This window comes from Canis lupus, chromosome 33 (genome assembly GCF_003254725.2).
Source record: "Canis lupus dingo isolate Sandy chromosome 33, ASM325472v2, whole genome shotgun sequence".
NCBI lineage: Eukaryota > Metazoa > Chordata > Mammalia > Carnivora > Canidae > Canis > Canis lupus.
Genome location: NC_064275.1, coordinates 16,006,487 through 16,024,491, shown reverse-complemented (window position 1 = coordinate 16,024,491; position 18,005 = coordinate 16,006,487). Strand labels below are relative to the sequence as shown.

The window sequence follows — 18,005 nt, the reverse complement described above, 5'->3', positions numbered from 1 at the left end:
TTGAAGCACTTGGAAAGTAGTTCTTCAAGGTTTTTACAATTTTCTTTTGCATCTGACTCACATCTAATTTGATGGCAGTTTTTATATTTTAAAAAGTTACATTCATTGAGTCTTTGCAAATCACTTGGTTTCCATTGAAAAAACAAGTAACTTTCTAATCAGATTATATAATTTAATTAACTAATTATAATAATTAATAGAACTGACATAAATTTAGGAAAAATATAACTCATGGTGATAAACCCCTTTGATTTTAAACCAAATATTAAACATTGAAAAAGTAGCAGTGCTTAGGTGAATTTGAGAGGAGATGCCCCTCCCTCCAAGCTCAAGCATTCAGTATGCAGAAGGCACTAGTCAATGTACTTTGTAGAGAGAATGGAGAGTGCTGGTTAATCCAGAAAACTGATTAGGAGACCAGTTAAAGGAGCAGCCAATGTGCTGCCAAACTGTCCTTCAGTGAAGTTGTAACCTATGTAAATTTCCCATTATATGATTGGAGAATCTCAGTTTCCCTACCTCTGACAGCAGTAGGTAATGGTATAAAACTTATATGATCAAACTAGGTTATATAGAAATAATCTATGTTGATAGAAAATTCCATCTTGGGGATTACTAATAAGATTGAATATTCTTTTTTTATCATTTTGCTTATTGATCATCGATTTTCTTTATTTGTTTATGATCTTAATGTATTTTTATACAGTTAGCAGCTCGATCACTGGCTTTGATTTCAAGGTTTCTATATTACAAGCTGCTTTAATTATGTGGTAACATTTGTTCTATTAATTGCTAGATTACTAATCTGGGATGGAATTATTGCCTGTCTCTTCCCAATCTCTGTCTGGTGACTCTCGGTAGGGGCATTATAAGGATCTTTATTTAAAAAAACAGATACAAAAAGAGAAGGATCATTCACCAACAGAAGGGGGATTCCTGTGGAGATTAGAAATATGTCTAGATAAACCTTGCTATTTTTACTTATGACCTGCCACCTCTGTCCCTTGCCTTTATAACATCCACTGGTACTGTCTCCCCTTTGCTGGCCTTTGTACTGTTCTTGGAGCACACTGAGCTTGGTTCCCACCCAGGGCTTTTCTGCCCGCTGTTCCCTCTGCCAGTTATCTGTGTGGTTCACTCCCTTACCTCCTCCAAATCTTTGCTTAAGTGTCTCCTTTACACTGGAGTCTACATTGACTATGCTGCTGAAAATCATAAATTACCACCCCACCACTTCTAATTCCACAATTACTTTTTTTCCTGCAACATCTACAACTTTCTTCATTCTATTTCATGTACTTATTCATCACAAATGTTTACTTTTGACTCCCGTTACTAGAATGAAAACCCTACTCTATAGGTGGTATCTTTGTCCATTTCATGTTCTGATATACTCCAACATCTCAGGACAGTGCCTGGCATGTTGTAAGCATTCGACAAAAATTTGTTAAATGAGGGGCACCTGGGAGACTTAGTTGGTTGAACATCCAATTCTTGATTTCATCTCGGGTCATGGTCTCAGGGTTGGGAGACTGTTGGGAGACTGAGCCCCACATTGGGCTTCATTCTGTGTGTGGAGCCTGCTTAAGATTATCTCTCTTTCCCTTGGTTCCTTCCCCTGCCCTCTTCTCTCCCTCTCTAAAAAACAAACAAACAAAACACAAAACAAAACAAAACAAAGCCTGTGTTAAATGAACAAATGAATTAATTTTACAAAAAAGGATTTCAGATATGCAAAGGAGAAACACAAGAAAAAGAAGTCCCTACTAAGGTACTCTATCTGGGAAAGTAAGTGCAATTCTAATCAGAGCCTTAAAAAAAAAGACTATTTATTTATTAATGAGAGATACACAGAGAAAGTCAGAGACACAGGCAGAGGGAGAAGCAGGCTCCCTGTGGGGAGCCCAATGTGAGACTATCCCAGGACCCCGGGATCATGCCCTGAGCCAAAGGCAGACGCTCAAACATTGTGCCACCCAGGTGCCCCAATTAGAGCCTTTTGAAGACATTGCTGCTCTCTTTGTTGACCATTCCATAGGAGTGACTTTGGATTTTCAAATCATACAGGTCCATCCTTTTCAGATGGTTTGGTTAACCCACGTAAGACTATGTTGGTGTTATGCAAAAAGCCACTCCATAATGAAAACCTCTCTAGATTAGAGATTCTCAAACTCCAGTGCCAAGCCATAACAGTTTTCACTGGAACTTCTCTCAGATGATTCTTGAATGCTCAGTACTGGGTGAGTCAGCTCAGGATGTTATAACAAAAAACTGCAGACTATGTAGTTTAAACAACAGACATTTATTTCTCACAGTTTGGGGCTGGTAAATCTAAGATTGAGGTGCTGGCAAGGGTTGGTTTCATTCTGAAGCCTTTTCTCTTGCTTTGTAGGTAGGTGTTGCCATCTTGCTGTGCGCTCATAGGACCTCTTTTTTTGTGTGCTTGAAGTGAGGGGAGCGAGCACTCTGAGATCTCTTCTTATAAAGGTGCTAATCCCATCTTGAGAGCCCTATCTTTAAAACCTCATCTAACGCTAATTACTTCCCAAGGATCCATTTTTAAATACCATCCTATTAAAGTTAGAGCTTCAACACATGAACTATGGAGGACATAAACATTCAGACCATAACACTGAGTGATCAGGACCCTGAGTTCTGCAGTCCTGAGTATGAGAAACTTTAGGGAGCATTTCCTATACCCTTCTCTCCTAGCTCACTAGCCACATCTCTGGCCTAAGACAATAATCTTTTTTCCCCTTACCCTTGGAGGATAAAGCCAGAGGGACTGCTGTAGGCAAAGACATTTGCCCTCATTTTCTTTTCTATTACTATTACTATGTTTTAAAAATTTAAAGAAGTTTTAAGAATTCTTTGTTTTAAACAATAATGAGAAACCAGAGTTTCCACTTTTGTTTAGAACATAAAAAGCCATAAAAATTATCACCCTCCATACTAACAGCAGGAATAATCCAGATAGTCCTAAAAAGCATATCTTTTCTTAAGTTTAAACTTCAGAGAACTGAAGTTGCATGGCAGCTAAGGGAACTGAACCTCAAACAGCGACAAATCCTTCTGAGGAACAGGACACACAAACTCACCTTTAGTAAAGCCTGGGAGGAAGTGGTGGCTTTCATGTAAGCAGGTGGTGAGAAATCAGTTAAAATGTCAACAAATTCCTATGGGCCAAGTGTGGGCTAGGATATCACTTTAGAATAACTGAGAGCCTGATTCACAAGGAAGTTCACAACGATTTGCAAACTCTTTTCCATGGGCTTACCCTGGATGCTCACAAGAAAGATGGTCAGGGCAGAAGACCAGAGAGACCTACTCTTACACCTCAGAAATAAGGAGAGGTCCGGTTGCCATGAGGATAGAGGCAGGAACAGGGAAAGGGCCCATCCTGAAGGCCCAGGCGCACAGACTGCTGGACCCTTGTGGGGCTGGATTAGGAGAATTGAGAACCACCTCCAGTCCCTGGCAGGAGCCTAGCATCAAATAATAAGCAATAACGGTCTACTGCCAACAGAGGCAAGAAAGAGCTTGGAGAGAGCATTTCTCTTTGAGGCACAGGCATGCAAGGACTGACGAAAACTGAGGGTGGAACAGGAGCACCGAGAAAAGCCAACCCGCCTCCCTGGCCCTGCAGGCCTCACCTGAAGCACAAACTCATCATTGGAAGAAGAAGGAGACGTGCTCTGAGGTAAGGTAACAATGAAGCTCCAACATGGGTTGTGGGTTATACAAGGGTTGGGAAAGCAGGTACTTGATGGTACATCTTTTCAATCTTTCCTGCCTTACACCCAGATTCTGTTTTGATCTGAGCAGAATGAGTGGCTCTCACTATTGGCAACCAGAGAGCAGTGAGAGCCTTCCCAAGAATGGCCTAAGTGGTGACAAGATGACTGGGAGGTGCAGGGTGGGAGCCATTAAGTAGTCATTCTGCTGCACTCATTTCTTTGGTCCTTAGTTTTACCATAACCTGTGATATTCTATAATTCAAAATCAAACTTTGGAGTGGTTATTTGTGAAGGGAAGAATCTAATTCTGGGAGTCCCGTGCCTACTCTTGCTCATTGCTTTGGTTGTTCCGATTTGCTTTTGTATCCACCTCTTCTTGGTCCTTGCACCAATGTTCATGCTAGTGCAGCCAGGCTCAGTGGCTAGAGCCAAGGTAAATTAGAGGAAAATTCATTTATCATTGTTTTCAGTGGGATAATTTTTTTTCAAATATTACATGCTGGAAAACATGTATGGGTAATTTGGCTTTATGAAACTTTGGCTAAAAAAAATCATTATAACATCGATGATGTTAAATGTTAAGGTTATTTTTTAAAAACAGTATCTCCCTAGGTTCTCCAGCACATTCTCTAGCAATTCTTCTATGAAGTCTGTAAACGTTCACAAGAGGCTATAGAAAGTTGAAGAGATAATTTATTTTTCAAGGTTAAATTTACTTCTCAGAAGGCCCTCTACTTTATATTCTGTATGTGAACATAACTGCATAGTTAGGAAACACAGACTCAAATATGTTGATTACAATATAATTTCCATCACTTCATATATGAATTGCCCAAGATTTCAACTTCAAATTTAAATACAACATATGCTCAAAAGAGAAAAAAAAGTAACATTTACTCATATTGTTCCTCAGAATTTCAACTGATAATATGTTGATGACTGAATCAAACTTAGAATTCAAGATTACCTCGAAAGTGTACAGAAGCAATTTTTCTTAAAAAAGGCAACAACCACCTCAAACAACAGTTTTCTACCTAAATAATGAGTTAAAAGAAAGCAATAATTTGGTTTGTTTATAAATTATAACATAGGCCTGTAATATGAAGAGTAGAAAAAAAATGCCTTAATCTTATCTTAATTTCCTTCAAATTCTGGAGGAGCTGGAAAAAAGATAGCATTGCAGTTATAACATTTCTTTTGTTTGTAGGTGGTGATGGTCCCCAAAATAAAAGCAATTGCTACCTATGGTAGAGCTTCGGTGTACAAATCTGATGACACATTCATTTTCCAGGGAATGGTCAGAAGGATAAAAGAAATAAAGAAAAGCCCATGGCATTTCTTCTCTCTGTCCTCCTATCTTCAGATACAAGCTTTCACAGAACAATAGTTGCTGGGATTATATGTTCTGTCTTTTTCATGTCCTCCTCAGGGCAAGGATGGTCTTCCTTATGTCATTTTTGTTTTTTCAGGATAGTCCTGGATTTTCTTTTTAAGGTATTTTAATTTGTAGAAGAATGTAGCAGGCACTTGAATTGGTTTGCTGGGGCCCACACAATAGTTTAGAGCTACCCCTTGTGACAAAGACAGTTTGCTTCAAGAATTCGTTACATTCTTTCTGAATTAGTACAACTTTAATTTTATTCCAGGGTAATTTGAATGTCTAGCAAATTCTGTTTACAGTTTTTCTTTTTTTTTTTTTTTTGCATTTTTATCATCCTTTCTTTTTTTTCCTTTCTGAGCACGAGTTATATATGTCCATTATATAAAATCCAAACGTTACAGAAATATGTCTCCTAGAAGCTTCCTCAAAGACGTTGGTTTAGACCAGTGGACTTTTCATTATGTAGCTTAAAACAGTCTAACTATAGTCTGTGTTATGGAGAAAGAGAATAGAAAATTAGAATGTAGTTAGGTTTCTCAGAAATTACCACAAGATACATGGACCTAAAGTTTTATATATCTCTTCTGATTCTTCTTAGGTCTTGTTCTGAGTCTATTCTCTCCTTATAAATTATGATACTACCATCTTCAATCCAGTGTAAAAAATAGCTCCAAGTTCAGCTTAAAGATCTAATGATACTGTTAGTAGTTGCCCTAAAGAAACTCATTTTGTTTGAATTTATATTTAGATTTTGAACCACTAAAAATATCTTTACTTTACCTTCTAAATGATGAATAAATATATAGACCAAAAGGTAGGCATCAGAATTGAAAAAGGTTGGTGTAATATCATTTGTTTACAATTTACTAAAGGTTAGTTAAATAATGTTTAAATAAAATATATTTAGTAGTTTTATTGTACTGCTTAAATACAGTAACAGCCTCCCTATCTGGAATTTAGTTAACCAGCAACCTCACTCCCTCACTAAGCAGAACATAGCTTGAAACCAAAAATAAAACCAAAATAGATCACATGAACAAAAGCTCTTGCTCCTCATATGTAAAGGCCTCCCAGATCCTCCCTCAAAACCAATTTGCTCTTATGCAGCATATAATTTTATTAAGTTTTATATAGCCTATGATTTTAATAAGCTTGGCTACCAGGTTTATGGCCATCTTCAAGGTTAAAAGAATCACATTAGGAGAAAAGGGAGTTGCTTCTCTATTCAGTTCTCTATTGGCTACTGTAAGAAGTAAGAACTATGAGCTTGAAGACAAAGGGAAAAGAATTTTTTAAAAAAATCTATAAATAACAGACCCAATTATCTAAAAATTTCAATTTACGTTTGGAGTAGTAACTACTTAAGTGGTCTGTTTTATTCCCTAAGAATCACAAAAACCTCCTTCACACACCCAAGATCTTTAAAGAATAATTCATCAACCGACTCAACCAATTCTTTGCTCTTCTTTGAGGCTAAAAGATGTTTTCTGAGCTCTCTCAGTGGTAGGTACTATGGTCCCACTCTAATTTCTTTTTTGAAATTGTTTTAAATTTTTTTGAATCCAGCCCTGCCATTCACAAGTTCTATAACCTGAGATAAATTACTTATCTTCCAGGAATTTCAGGTTTTATTTATTTATTTACTTACTTATTTATTTATTTATGAATTTTAGTTTAATCATCAGTGAATGGTTTTAATCATCTGTGAATGAGGGTGAGGTCTACTATCTTAGGGATGTTGTGAAAATTGAATATGAAAATGAATGCCTAACTATGCACAGTATTTAATAAGTGTCCATATCATGTCACTTTAAACTAGTTACCCTCACTCTCCTCGTAATCCTCAACTACTGAATTTCTGATTATTTCATAATCATGGAAAGCTTTGACACCTGGCTCATTGGCTTCTTTTCTTTCTCACTGCTTGACATCATCCATTCAATATTCCTACCCCATTATTACTTTGCTACTTTTCAGCAGCCCATTGTCAGAGGCTGACTTGTGCCTTGGTATTGGATCTATCTCACTATTTTCCAGATCTGTTCTACATCTGAGATCTTAAATTCAAAGGTAGGTTCTTTCTGTTATTGTCTCCTTTTCCTCTACTTTTTCTTTGCTTGCATCTGTATTTGCTTTCGTAAATATAGTTCAATAACTTCCTGTCTTCCAATATACAAAGTCCACTTTTTTACTTTTTTCTCCTACCCAGTCTACACCTGCTGACCCAAGACTTCAAACATTCATGCAGTATTCTCTTCTCCCTTGCCCCTTGCCCTTCCAAGGTACCACCCTAAAAATTCCTTATCTGTGTACAATCTAACTTTTCTGTTCATACAAGTCCTTTATTACATATATTTGTTGCAAAATTTTCTCTCAATCTATGTTTTGCTTAATCATTATTTTAGCATCTTTTGATGAATAGAAGTATTTAATTATAAGTCCAATTACCAAAATTTCTTGTATGGCTAGTACTTTCTATCTCCTGAGAAATCTTTGCCTACTCCATAGTCATGAAGAATTTCTCATATATTTTCACTGGAAGTCTTGCTTTTATATTCAGGTCAAAAATGCACCTCCAATTAGTCACTGTATATTGTGTGAAGTAGGGGAAAAGGCTTATTTATTTTTTTCATATAGTTATCCAGATTTTTTTGGCACCATCTGTTGAAAGACCCTCCTGCCCTCACTGAATTGTTCTCACACCTTTATGGAAAGCAGTTGCTCAAATGTGTGTATCTCTTTATGGATGTTCTATCCCATGACATTAATTTATTTGCCTTTCTCTATACCAATACTACCTTTAAAAAACACATCTCTGGATTTTTGCAAATCTGCATGTCTTGTTATCAGACATACTGATGGCCCTTGTTCTAGATTATTTTTTCAAAGATATTTATATAGCAAATAGTCTTGAAAATCAGAGATAGTGTCCCCCTTCAGAATAAAAGGTAGGCTTGTTTATTGTCTACTATAATAAGTATAATAAAGATAATGTTTCCTTCCTAGGCAAAGGTCAGGCAGGCTCACTGTCTAATGTAAAAATATTTCTGTTCCCTCAACTCGGGATTCCTCTCCTGTGTGTTCAGTTATCATCTGACGCTTTTTACGTCATCCTGTGGGAACTCCTGCTCAGTGAACTGACACTAATGCTGATAATCTGGCTATAATTATTGCCATGAATAATAAGGTCCTTTACCTCTGATCCGAGTGTTATGTGCTCTGCCAGCATCCTTGAAGAGTGAGGCAGGCTACAGATCCAGCATATGCGCTGCCTTGGTGAACTTTTCATGTGTATTTGTAAAGAATGTATATTCTACCTTTATTGGATGTAGTGTTTTATAAAATCAATTAGTTTAAGTAGGTAACTACTATTCAAATCTTCCTCATACTTTTTTTTTCCATCTAGTTGTTCTATCAATGGCTTGGAGGAATTTTAGAATCCAACACTCTATTTCATGCTTTTAGTTTTTGCTTTGTATATTTTGAAACTTTGTTAATAGGTGCATACATATTAATGCCTGTTATGTATTTTTAGTAGGTTGATTCATTTTAAACTATGAAACGTCCATCTATACCTGTGGTAATATTTCTTGTCTTGATGTCTAAATAGCCACTTAGATTTAAAATCTCTGATGGGGGCAGCCCGGGTGGCTCAGCGGTTTAATACCACCTTCAGACCAGGGCCGGATCCTGGAGACCCGGGATCAAGTCCCATGTCGGGCTCTCTGCATGGAGTCTGCTTCTTCCTCTACCTATGTCTGTGTCTCTGCCTCTTTCTCTTTCTCTCTTAATCCGGGAACTTCGGGGCCACACCCTGAACCAAAGGCAAGACACTCAACTGCTGAGCCCCCAGGCATCCCCCACTTTTTTTTTTTAATTTACAGAATAAAAGAAAACAAAATAAGCTTTCAGGCAAAATTACAAAAATCTGTCTAGATTTCTCCTGAAGAAGTCTGTCAAAATTTCTCTTTACCTAGATGCATCTCCTTCAAGACAGGCAAATTCCTGACTCATTAACTGCTACTTCTCTTATATAAGTTAATTATAATCTCCATTTATTATTTGCCATGATCTGGTACCTTTACTTCAACAAACGAAGAAGCAAAGCAATTTGTCTCAGGTAAAACAGCTTAGAGGTAGTAGATCAGTATTTAATCTCAGGCCTGTGTAACTAAAGCCTGGAAGTAAACACCCTAGAGAACCAGAACCCTTTCTGTTTTCATGCTGTTGACTGTTAACCTAGACGTTAGCCTACTTTTGGTGATAACCACGGATCATAAACACAGAACTTAAAATAAGTACTGTTGCTAGCTGTTTTCCAACAAAGCCTTCTTACTGGTGAATAAAATCTCCATATGTATTTCAGCTTTTATCTGTAACATTTTATTGTAATCATTTCTTATGGGAAGATTAAAAATTCTTTGTAATAAAAGCAATGTCTGGCATTTGTAAGATATTATAAGACATTTATAATAAAAACAAATGTCTTATAAACTCCTTTAAGCTGCTTGAAGAAATGTGTAATATGAAGGCAAATTATTAGTGGTTGAAATTTTCCACAAATCCCACCAGTTGTTTTAAACGCAATCTCACGGTAACAGTTTGTTCAGCCAAGATTAACATAAGCCAATATACACATTTGTAGAAAAATTCAAACCAATTACTTTGAGAACACTGACATATTTTAGATTAAAATGCCAAAAACTCGGATTTTCTTAATAATTAGTTACAAAATGACATTTTTTTAGAGAAAAATTGTCCTTAAAAACACCTCCATGCACTTATGTTACATCTATTATACCAGATATTAAGTTACATAAATGGGCAAAAATAAGAAAAGCAACTAATCTCAAAAGTTATAGCTCACGTTTTTCTTTTCTAGTTGACATATGAGACAAGTTGTCTTAAAGGTCATTAGCCACGTGTTCTGCCGATAAATCTCACAACTGTTGCTGTTTAACTTGGCAGGGCTGTAAGTATTAGAAATCTGTGATTGAAATCCTGGAAGTTTTTGCAAAGTCCTAAAGCTTCAAAATTTGAACCTATGACAAAGATTGTTCATGTTTTTATTTTGTAAAATAAAAAAAATAGACACTCCTGGCTTTTTTTTTTTTTTTCTCTTCAAATACAACTACAAGCATCCCTTTCTTGGTTTAAGGAAACATATCTACCCATATATACCAATTCAGTGGGTTTATGTGATTCTTATTGGGACTTTGGGAGAATGGGGAGAAAGCCATCAGAAATATACCTATTACCTACTTTATTTTGTAGTTAGAAGATTAAGGAAAATATTAGAGAGTATAAGGCTGAATGAGTGTTAAAAGAATATTTCAATATGAATGCTAGGTAGGGACAAGCTAAAATTATTATAATTTCAGGTGCTGTATGCATGGAAAATTTAAACTACGATATTATAGCAAATCAAGTAGAGCATTTCAGGAGTTATGTATGCTGATGAGTAGAAGAAGGAACTTTAGGGATAGATCAATAGAGCAAATAGACTTTAACCATGAATGTAAAACATGTACTGGAATTTGGAGTTCTTATTCCATCACAACTTGGTGCAATCTTTCAGACCTGTATTTCTTGAGTTCTCTTGGCCTGGGACTAATCTCCTGTCTTCTTAAATACCTAGAAGAACGGTATTCTGTTTATCAAGGTCAAGGTAACATATCACTCAATCCTTCATCTAAATGACTGTCTTACTTCTTGTCTATATCATTAGTTTTCACTACCTTGTGGCTACTCCTGAGCTATTACCTCAAAGTGCAATTGAATTCTTAAAATTTCCAGGGCAGAAACCAAATCCTTTACTGCTTGATATACTCCCAGAGGACTAGTATCATATATGTACTTTAAAATTCACTGAAACCTATCAGGTAAACATGGCTGATGGAACAAATGTGTTCATCTCTCTGCTTTCTCCCAAATTTCCAGCAAAATTATAGGAAGGAATAAAAAAAGGTACTGGTTTATACAATATAAAATAATGAGAGTGGGAGAAAAGATAGCAGTGGACTAGAAAGATAAAAATTGGGGAGATATACATGTAGATGGAAGAAACATTGCCTGAGTTTTTCCATGGTTTGACAAATGAATAGGTTGGCACTTTGTTACCTCTCTCTGCTTGCTTTTAAGATTCATCCTCCCCTACACTATTAAATGTTTCTTAAGGTATTCCTGCTTCAGAAACTGTGGAAAGGCTCAGGAAGTAGAGGTTACATTTAATCAAAAGGAGGGGTATTATGGTCTGCATATCTGTGTTCCCACTCCCCAGATTCATGTGTTGAAATCCTAACCCCCAAGGTCATGGTATCAGGAGGTAGGGCCTTTGGGAGGTGATCAGGTCATGGGGGTGAAACTCTAATGAATGGGATTCGTGCCCTTATGAAAAAAGCCCCAGACAGTTCCTGGGTCTCTTCCACCACATGGATACACTGAGAAGTCTGTAACGTGCAACCTGGAAGCAGGCTCTCACTGGAATCCCACTATGCTGGCACCCTGCCTCTGAACTCATGCAGGTACACAGCCTCCAGAACTGTGGGCAATACACTTCTGCTGTTTATAAGCCACAGTCTATGGTATTTTGTTACACAGCCTGAATGATGAGGGGTAAGATGAAGACTAAAAATGAATGAATTGGTTTAAGATCCAAAGTAGGATTAGACAGTCTGCTAAGTACCCATGCTTGCTCCGTGCAGTGGGTGCCCATGCTTTTGTCACCTCCGGAGGAAGTGAAAAATTTGGTTTCAGAAGATTTAACCACAGGACTCTAGACTTGTGATTGTCAGGCACAAAGATAGATGTGGGTAAACTGGCTAACTCAAAGCAGAATAGATTAGGTGAAAGTGTGTACTGTGAATGATGAGAACACATCCCTCCCTCCCTCCCTCCCTCCCCTGCTCAAATCCCAGAAAATCAGCAGTCACCTCCTCCCTGAGGCAAGAATTGTTAGGACATTTCTGTGAGGAAATTAAAGAGCCACAGAGACAATAACCATACACATTGACATTTTTGTACAACCTAGCAAAAAGCTAGCTAGCCACCCAAAGCCCATGGTGAGGTGCATATTCTCAACAAGCTTTGCCATCTCATGGAGTTTCCAATAATCCTTAATGTACATCACCTTCACATATGAATGGGCCATCAAGGATTCCCTGTCAATTGGGGAATTCCTCCAGCAAGAAAGATAGCAAAACAGAGAAAAAGAACTTGACAAAAATAGAAGCAACCCAGAAATTAGACAAAAACTTTCAAAACACCCTCAGAGAGACAAAATGATGCTATTGTTATAAAATAAGAACTACATGCTAAAATAATTAAATGATTGGACATTAAGGATGACATCTTAGAAAATAAAAACATGGTATTTGAAATTAGAAAAAAATTCACTACACTGATTGGGAGATAAAATCAAGGAAACAGAAAACAGAATAAAAGGATAAAAGGAGGGAAAAGATAAGAAAAATCAAGGATTGATCCACTAATTTTATGTTTAAAAGATGATCCAGAAGGATAGTATAGAGAAAATGGGAAGAAAATTTCCTAACGAAATAATGGAAGACAATTTCCATTACTGAAGGCTATGAATCTCCACATTGAAAGTGCCTTTTTGAGGGAAGCTTGGGTGGCTCAGTTGGTTAAGTGTATGACTCTTGATTTCGGCTAAGGTCATGATCTCAGAGTTGTGAGATCAAGTCCTGCATGAGGTGCTGTGCTGAGTGTGGAGCCTGCCTGGGATTCTTTTTCCCTCTGCCTTGGCTCCCAGCCATGTTCACTTTGTCTATCTCTTAAAAAAAAAAAAAAGAAAAAAAGAAAAAGAAAAGGAAAGAAAAAGAAAAAAAAAAAAGAAAAAGAAAAAGAAAAAGAAAAAGAAAGGAAGGAAGAAACAAAGTAAGAAAGGAAGAAGGAAAGAAAGAAAATGCATTTCAAGAGACTTGGATAATTAATTAAAACAAGAAGAAAAAAGTAACAAGATAGACCCAAACCAGGATAATGAAAGAATTCTAAAATTCTCAACAAAAGAAAACAAACATAAAAATAATTAGAACTAAGAAAAACATCAGATTTTTCAACAGTCATCTGAAGCCAAGAATATCTTAAAAACCGTGATGAAAATGATTTCCAACCCTCATACTCTATTCACAAATTACAAAGAACTTGAGAGAACGATACGGTATCACTTTCAAGCAAGTAAGGTCTAAAAACGTTTCCTTCCCATTTCCAAATTTTTAGGTAGTTACTCTAAAATGAGTAGTTAATTCAAGAAAAAGAGGAAGACACGGAATCTGGAAACAGATCTAACACTACAGAAAACTGAAAGCAGTTCCCCAGATGACGGCCCAGGCAAGTGCCAGGATGCAAGGTGTGCAGCGAGCCTGGAGAGCAACACGATAAGGGAGGTCAGAGCGACTTCAGGAAAAGCAAACAACAGATAGATACCTTGAAAAAGAGGTCCAAGTAATGTGGAAAAGCGAGACAAGAGCTGTTGGAAGCTGTGCGAAAAATTAGCAATGGACAATAAAGATAAAATTGGTTTTTAAAAAAGGATTGTTACCTCTAGGGGAAAATGAAATTTGTTTTTTGTTTGTTTATAAAGTTTATGCACACGCTATAAGAAAATGGAATTTGCTTTAAAAAAATGTAATAGGGATGCCTGGGGGGCTCAGCAGTTGAGCACCTGCCTTGGGCCCAGGTCGTGACCCCTGAGTCCCGGGATCGAGTCCCATGTGGGGCTCCCTGCATGGAGCCTGCTTCTCCCTCTGCCTGTGTCTCTGCCTCTCTCTCTGTGTGTCTCTCATGAATGAATACATTTAATAATAATAATAATAAATGTACTAGTACGTGGTCTGCCAAAAACATTAATGTAGATTACACATACTGACATAATCAAAAGTTATGACATGTTTGGTTTTGTGCGATGGGGAAGGAGAAAGCAGGGCAAGACTGCTAACATCTTCATAGACGAGGAAGTTAAGAACTCATGTTTTAATTGAAAAATCAAGGCATGACACATTAGGTACACTTTTCAACATGAAGTTAAGTGCCAGGAAAAAAAAAAAAAATAGAGCCATCGTGTTGAAAGTGACTGTCTTGGGGGGGGGGGTGCTCAGGCTTGGTTAGAGGCAAGGAGCCGTTCTTATTTTAAAACTTTAAACTCTTCATACATCACTGTGATAAATAGGATAATTAACAGGTACGTTTTGAATCTTGGGGGTTACCTTATTTCCAATGAGAAGGGTCCATTGATCGTACGTTGGTGCCTAAAGGTGTCCAAAGGTCTGTGGTACCCTAAGGGCCAGGTGAGAAAGGAGAGCATCCTGTATCCCTTCACCCTGAAATGAAATGTCGCCCAGCGTGGAACCCGGAGGCCTCCGCAGTGCCCGGTACCGCGCTCCCAAAGCTGAGTCCAGGGGGCCCGACCCGCTTCCAAACAGCGTCTGTAAAAGCAGCCAAGGATGTTAGGAGACGTGAGGCTGAGGATCCCTGTTGGGAGGAACCCTCCTAGGCTTTGTCCTCGAAGTCCCCGCGTGGGACGTCTTTTCTCTCGGCACTTCCGGTATCTCTACCCGCCCGGAAGGACTTGTTTCTATTGGTGGAGCTGAGGGAGGCGGAGCTGCGCATGCTCGGTTCTGCTCCTTCCGCTGGGCCGGGGAGCGCGGGCTCCCGGAGGTGGGCAGGTGGAGGGCTGCGCCTCGGTGCTGCTGCTGCTGCTGCTGCTGCTGCTGCTGCTGCTGCTGCTGCTGCTGCGTCAGGTAGCGTCTCTGTCACGGGGAGGCCTGAAAGGGGAAGCCTGGCTGGTTCGCTGTGCGTGGTCGCCGGCCCAACAGCCGCAGCTCACGGTGAGGGGGCCCAGTGTGGCCCGGTGCCGGCCCCATCAGGCTCTCAGGAAAGCCGATGGATGCTCTGGTCCCCGCAGCCGACCATCCCCGCCGTAGCTGCTGGTCCTTAGGCCAACTCTGACTCACCACGAACCCCACCGGGTGTCTGGCTGTGCTGTCCCTCCTCTGGCCTCGGTCTGCGGGGTTTGGAGCGGTCACCCTGCAGGCGGAGTGTGGCTGCCGGCCACGCTGGAGGACCTTGAATCACATCCTTCTTTGCCTTACGGGGGTAATGAGTCAGTTGGGTAAGGAGAGAATTTCCTTCACCTGCGGGTTGACCGCATGGAGACTATCAAAAGTCACCCACCGAAATACAGAAATAACATTTTTGGTTTCCTGTCCTGAGAAAACATCGAAGTCAAGAATATGAGGATCCGGGAAAGTGCAATGTGGGTGAGAGTGACATATGTACTTTCCTGTTGTGTCTCATTAGGAATTGGCTTATATAGCAAACGTGCTGTGCGATGTAAAATTATTGAGTATTTTCTATGTGCCAGGCAATGTTTTATTATTATTTTTTATTTTTTGGGGAGTAGGATTTGGGGTGCGGGTAGGGGTTGGGTGGGGATAAGGTACGGGTAGAGGTAGGGATGGGTAGGATTATGGTTGAGGAAGGAGTATGGGTAAGGGAGGTTTAGGTGTTGGGTTAGCGGCAGGGGAAGATTTAGGGTTAGTGTTGGCAGGACTAGGTTTAGAGGTATGGTTAGGGTTAGTGATAAGGTTAGGCATAGGATTAGGGGTAAGAGTAGGGTGAGGTGTATTGGTAAGGTTAGTGGTAGGGGAAGATTTAGTGGGTTAGGGTAGGGTCTAGGGTTAGGTAGACATGAGTGTAGTGGTAAGGTCAGGGAATGGAGCAGGAGCTGGATTAGGCATAGCAGTAGGGGTAGGGGTAGTAGTAGGGTTAGAGGTAGGGGTAGGGGGGGATCCCTGGGTGGCGCAGCGGTTTGGCGCCTGCCTTTGGCCCAGGGCATGATCCTGGAGTTCCAGGATCGAGTCCCACGTCCGGCTCCCTGCATGGAGCCTGTTTATCCCTCTGCCTGTGTCTCTGCCTCTCTCTCTCTCTCTCTCTCTCTGTGTCTATCAATGAATAAATAAATAAATCTTTAGAAAAAAAAAGATTTAAGGGGTAGGGGAAAGGACAGTTGTAGGTTTAGTTGTAGGGTAAGGGGTATGGTTAGAGTTAGGAGTAGGGTTAGGGGGAAGGGTTGGGTTAGTTGCAGGTTTAGGAATAGGATTAGGGTGGTGTAGGGGTAGAGAGAGGGTAGGGTTAGGTGCAGTGGTAGGGGTAAGGATAGGTAGGAGTAGGAGCCGGATTAGGCATTGCTGTTGGATTAGGGGTAGGGTTAGTGTTAGGGGTAGGGTTAGTTTTAGGGGTAGGGGAAGGGGTCGATGTAGGGTTAGGGTTAGGGTAGGGTTTGGTTAGAGGTAGGGGTAAGTATAAATATAGGGGTAACTGTGTAGAGTCATGGCTAGAGTTAGGGGTATGAATAGGGTTAGGAGTAGATGTAGAGTTATGGGCAAGACTAGGATTAGGGGTAGGGGTAGGTGTAGAGGTAGGTTGAGGAGTAGCATAGGGTAAGGTTAGGCGCATGGATGGGGTAATGGTAGGAGTAGTGTTAAGGTTAGGGGTAAGGGTTGGTTTAGGTGTAGGTTTATGCAGGCAATGTTTTAATGCTAGGGATACGGTAGGCAACAAAACAAGCAAAAACCCCTCTCCTTTTGGAGACTTTCCTTCTTTTTTTCTTCCTTTTTTTTTTTTTTTTTAGCTTGATTGAGGTATAATGGCCAAATGAAATTACTTTCTCATGGGCAAGGCAGATAATGAACCATAGATAGGTCATATAGGTAGAATGTTAGGAGGCAATGAGTGTTATGGAGAAAAGAATAAATAGGAAAGTCGAATATGGAGTGTTGAGGTTGAGGATTAGAATTGCAGTTTTAACATAGTGCATCATTTCAGTAAGGACCTGGAGGCAATGGAGGCAGCAAATTATATTGTCCTCATCTTCCAGTATGCTATGTATTTTACCAAGGGAGTGAGTGAGATAGAGAGAGGAGGTCAAAGATCTGAGCCTCCAGACACTCCCAACACTAAGTATTGGAGATAAAATGAAGGGAGATGAAACCGCGAAGCAGTTTGTAGGAAATGTTGTAGAAACCACCTTGAGTTGCCTATTACTATCTGAGCATAAGTGATTAGAGGGAGGCTCAGAAAGACTTAATGAAAGTGGTAACTGAACGTGGCATTAGAGATTAAACAGCACATTGATGGGCAGGGAATTTTAGATGGATAAAGATGAACACAAAGGCAGCGACAGAGGCAGTGAAAGAAAATCAGATTTGGAGATTGATGGGTATTTATTTGAGTGTTCCCGGAAACAGGGTTGTTTGGGTTAGAGGCTGGACTAGGAGCAGGGTTTGCTGGGGGAAGCTGAAAGATGAAAATTGGTAGTCTTTAAACAGCTGGGTATGCCACGATTCCTTATCTGGTAAGTGAACTTTATAATGGAGACAATAAAGAACCACCAAAGCCAAGGTAAGGATGTTTTGGTAATATTACTCTGGTGACCTTATAGTTTTGAATGGAGCTAAGGAATTGACTTTGTGCATGACTATATCCAAATTTGTTGTGATTTGGCATAGGCACTTAACCTTCTAATACCTTGACCTCTGGTAATTCCTTTCTTTGGTTTATTTAAATGTCATTCACCCTTTAATGCCTACTTTGAGTTCATGTTCTGTGTGGTTTTTTAAAATAGTTTGTTCATTCCAATTCCTATTGATCTGTCCTATGATTTATTGCATCGAAGAGAAAATTTTGTTTTCAAAATTTTAACTATGGTTGCACTTTTTTTTTCTTTGTTGCTATTGAAGAATTGCAAAGCTTAAAGCCAAAGGGCATGTATTTTGATTCCTTTATATTTCTTTCCAACAGGCTCTAAGTGTGCTTGGCACTGTATTTTATTATTGATATATCCTCCTGATGATGTTTATGAAATCAGG

General features: G+C 39.2%; 2 long non-coding RNA genes across 2 annotated transcripts in view; one reads left to right on the top strand and one right to left on the bottom strand.

Annotated features, from left to right (window-relative positions):
• Positions 1–1,787: 1,787 nt before the first annotated feature.
• Positions 1,788–14,669, bottom strand: LOC112678702 (uncharacterized). Its single transcript, XR_003147775.3, has 3 exons — positions 14,343–14,669; positions 9,986–10,088; positions 1,788–5,606 (listed from the first exon to the last, which is right to left on the bottom strand). It is a non-coding gene; the product is annotated as an uncharacterized LOC112678702 (long non-coding RNA).
• Positions 14,670–14,775: 106 nt separating this feature from the next.
• Positions 14,776–18,005, top strand: part of LOC112678658 (uncharacterized) — a 97,470-nt gene continuing 94,240 nt past the window's right edge. The window contains exon 1 of the long non-coding RNA XR_007407982.1: positions 14,776–14,876. This is a non-coding gene — a long non-coding RNA (uncharacterized LOC112678658). The remainder of the gene's footprint in view (positions 14,877–18,005) is intronic.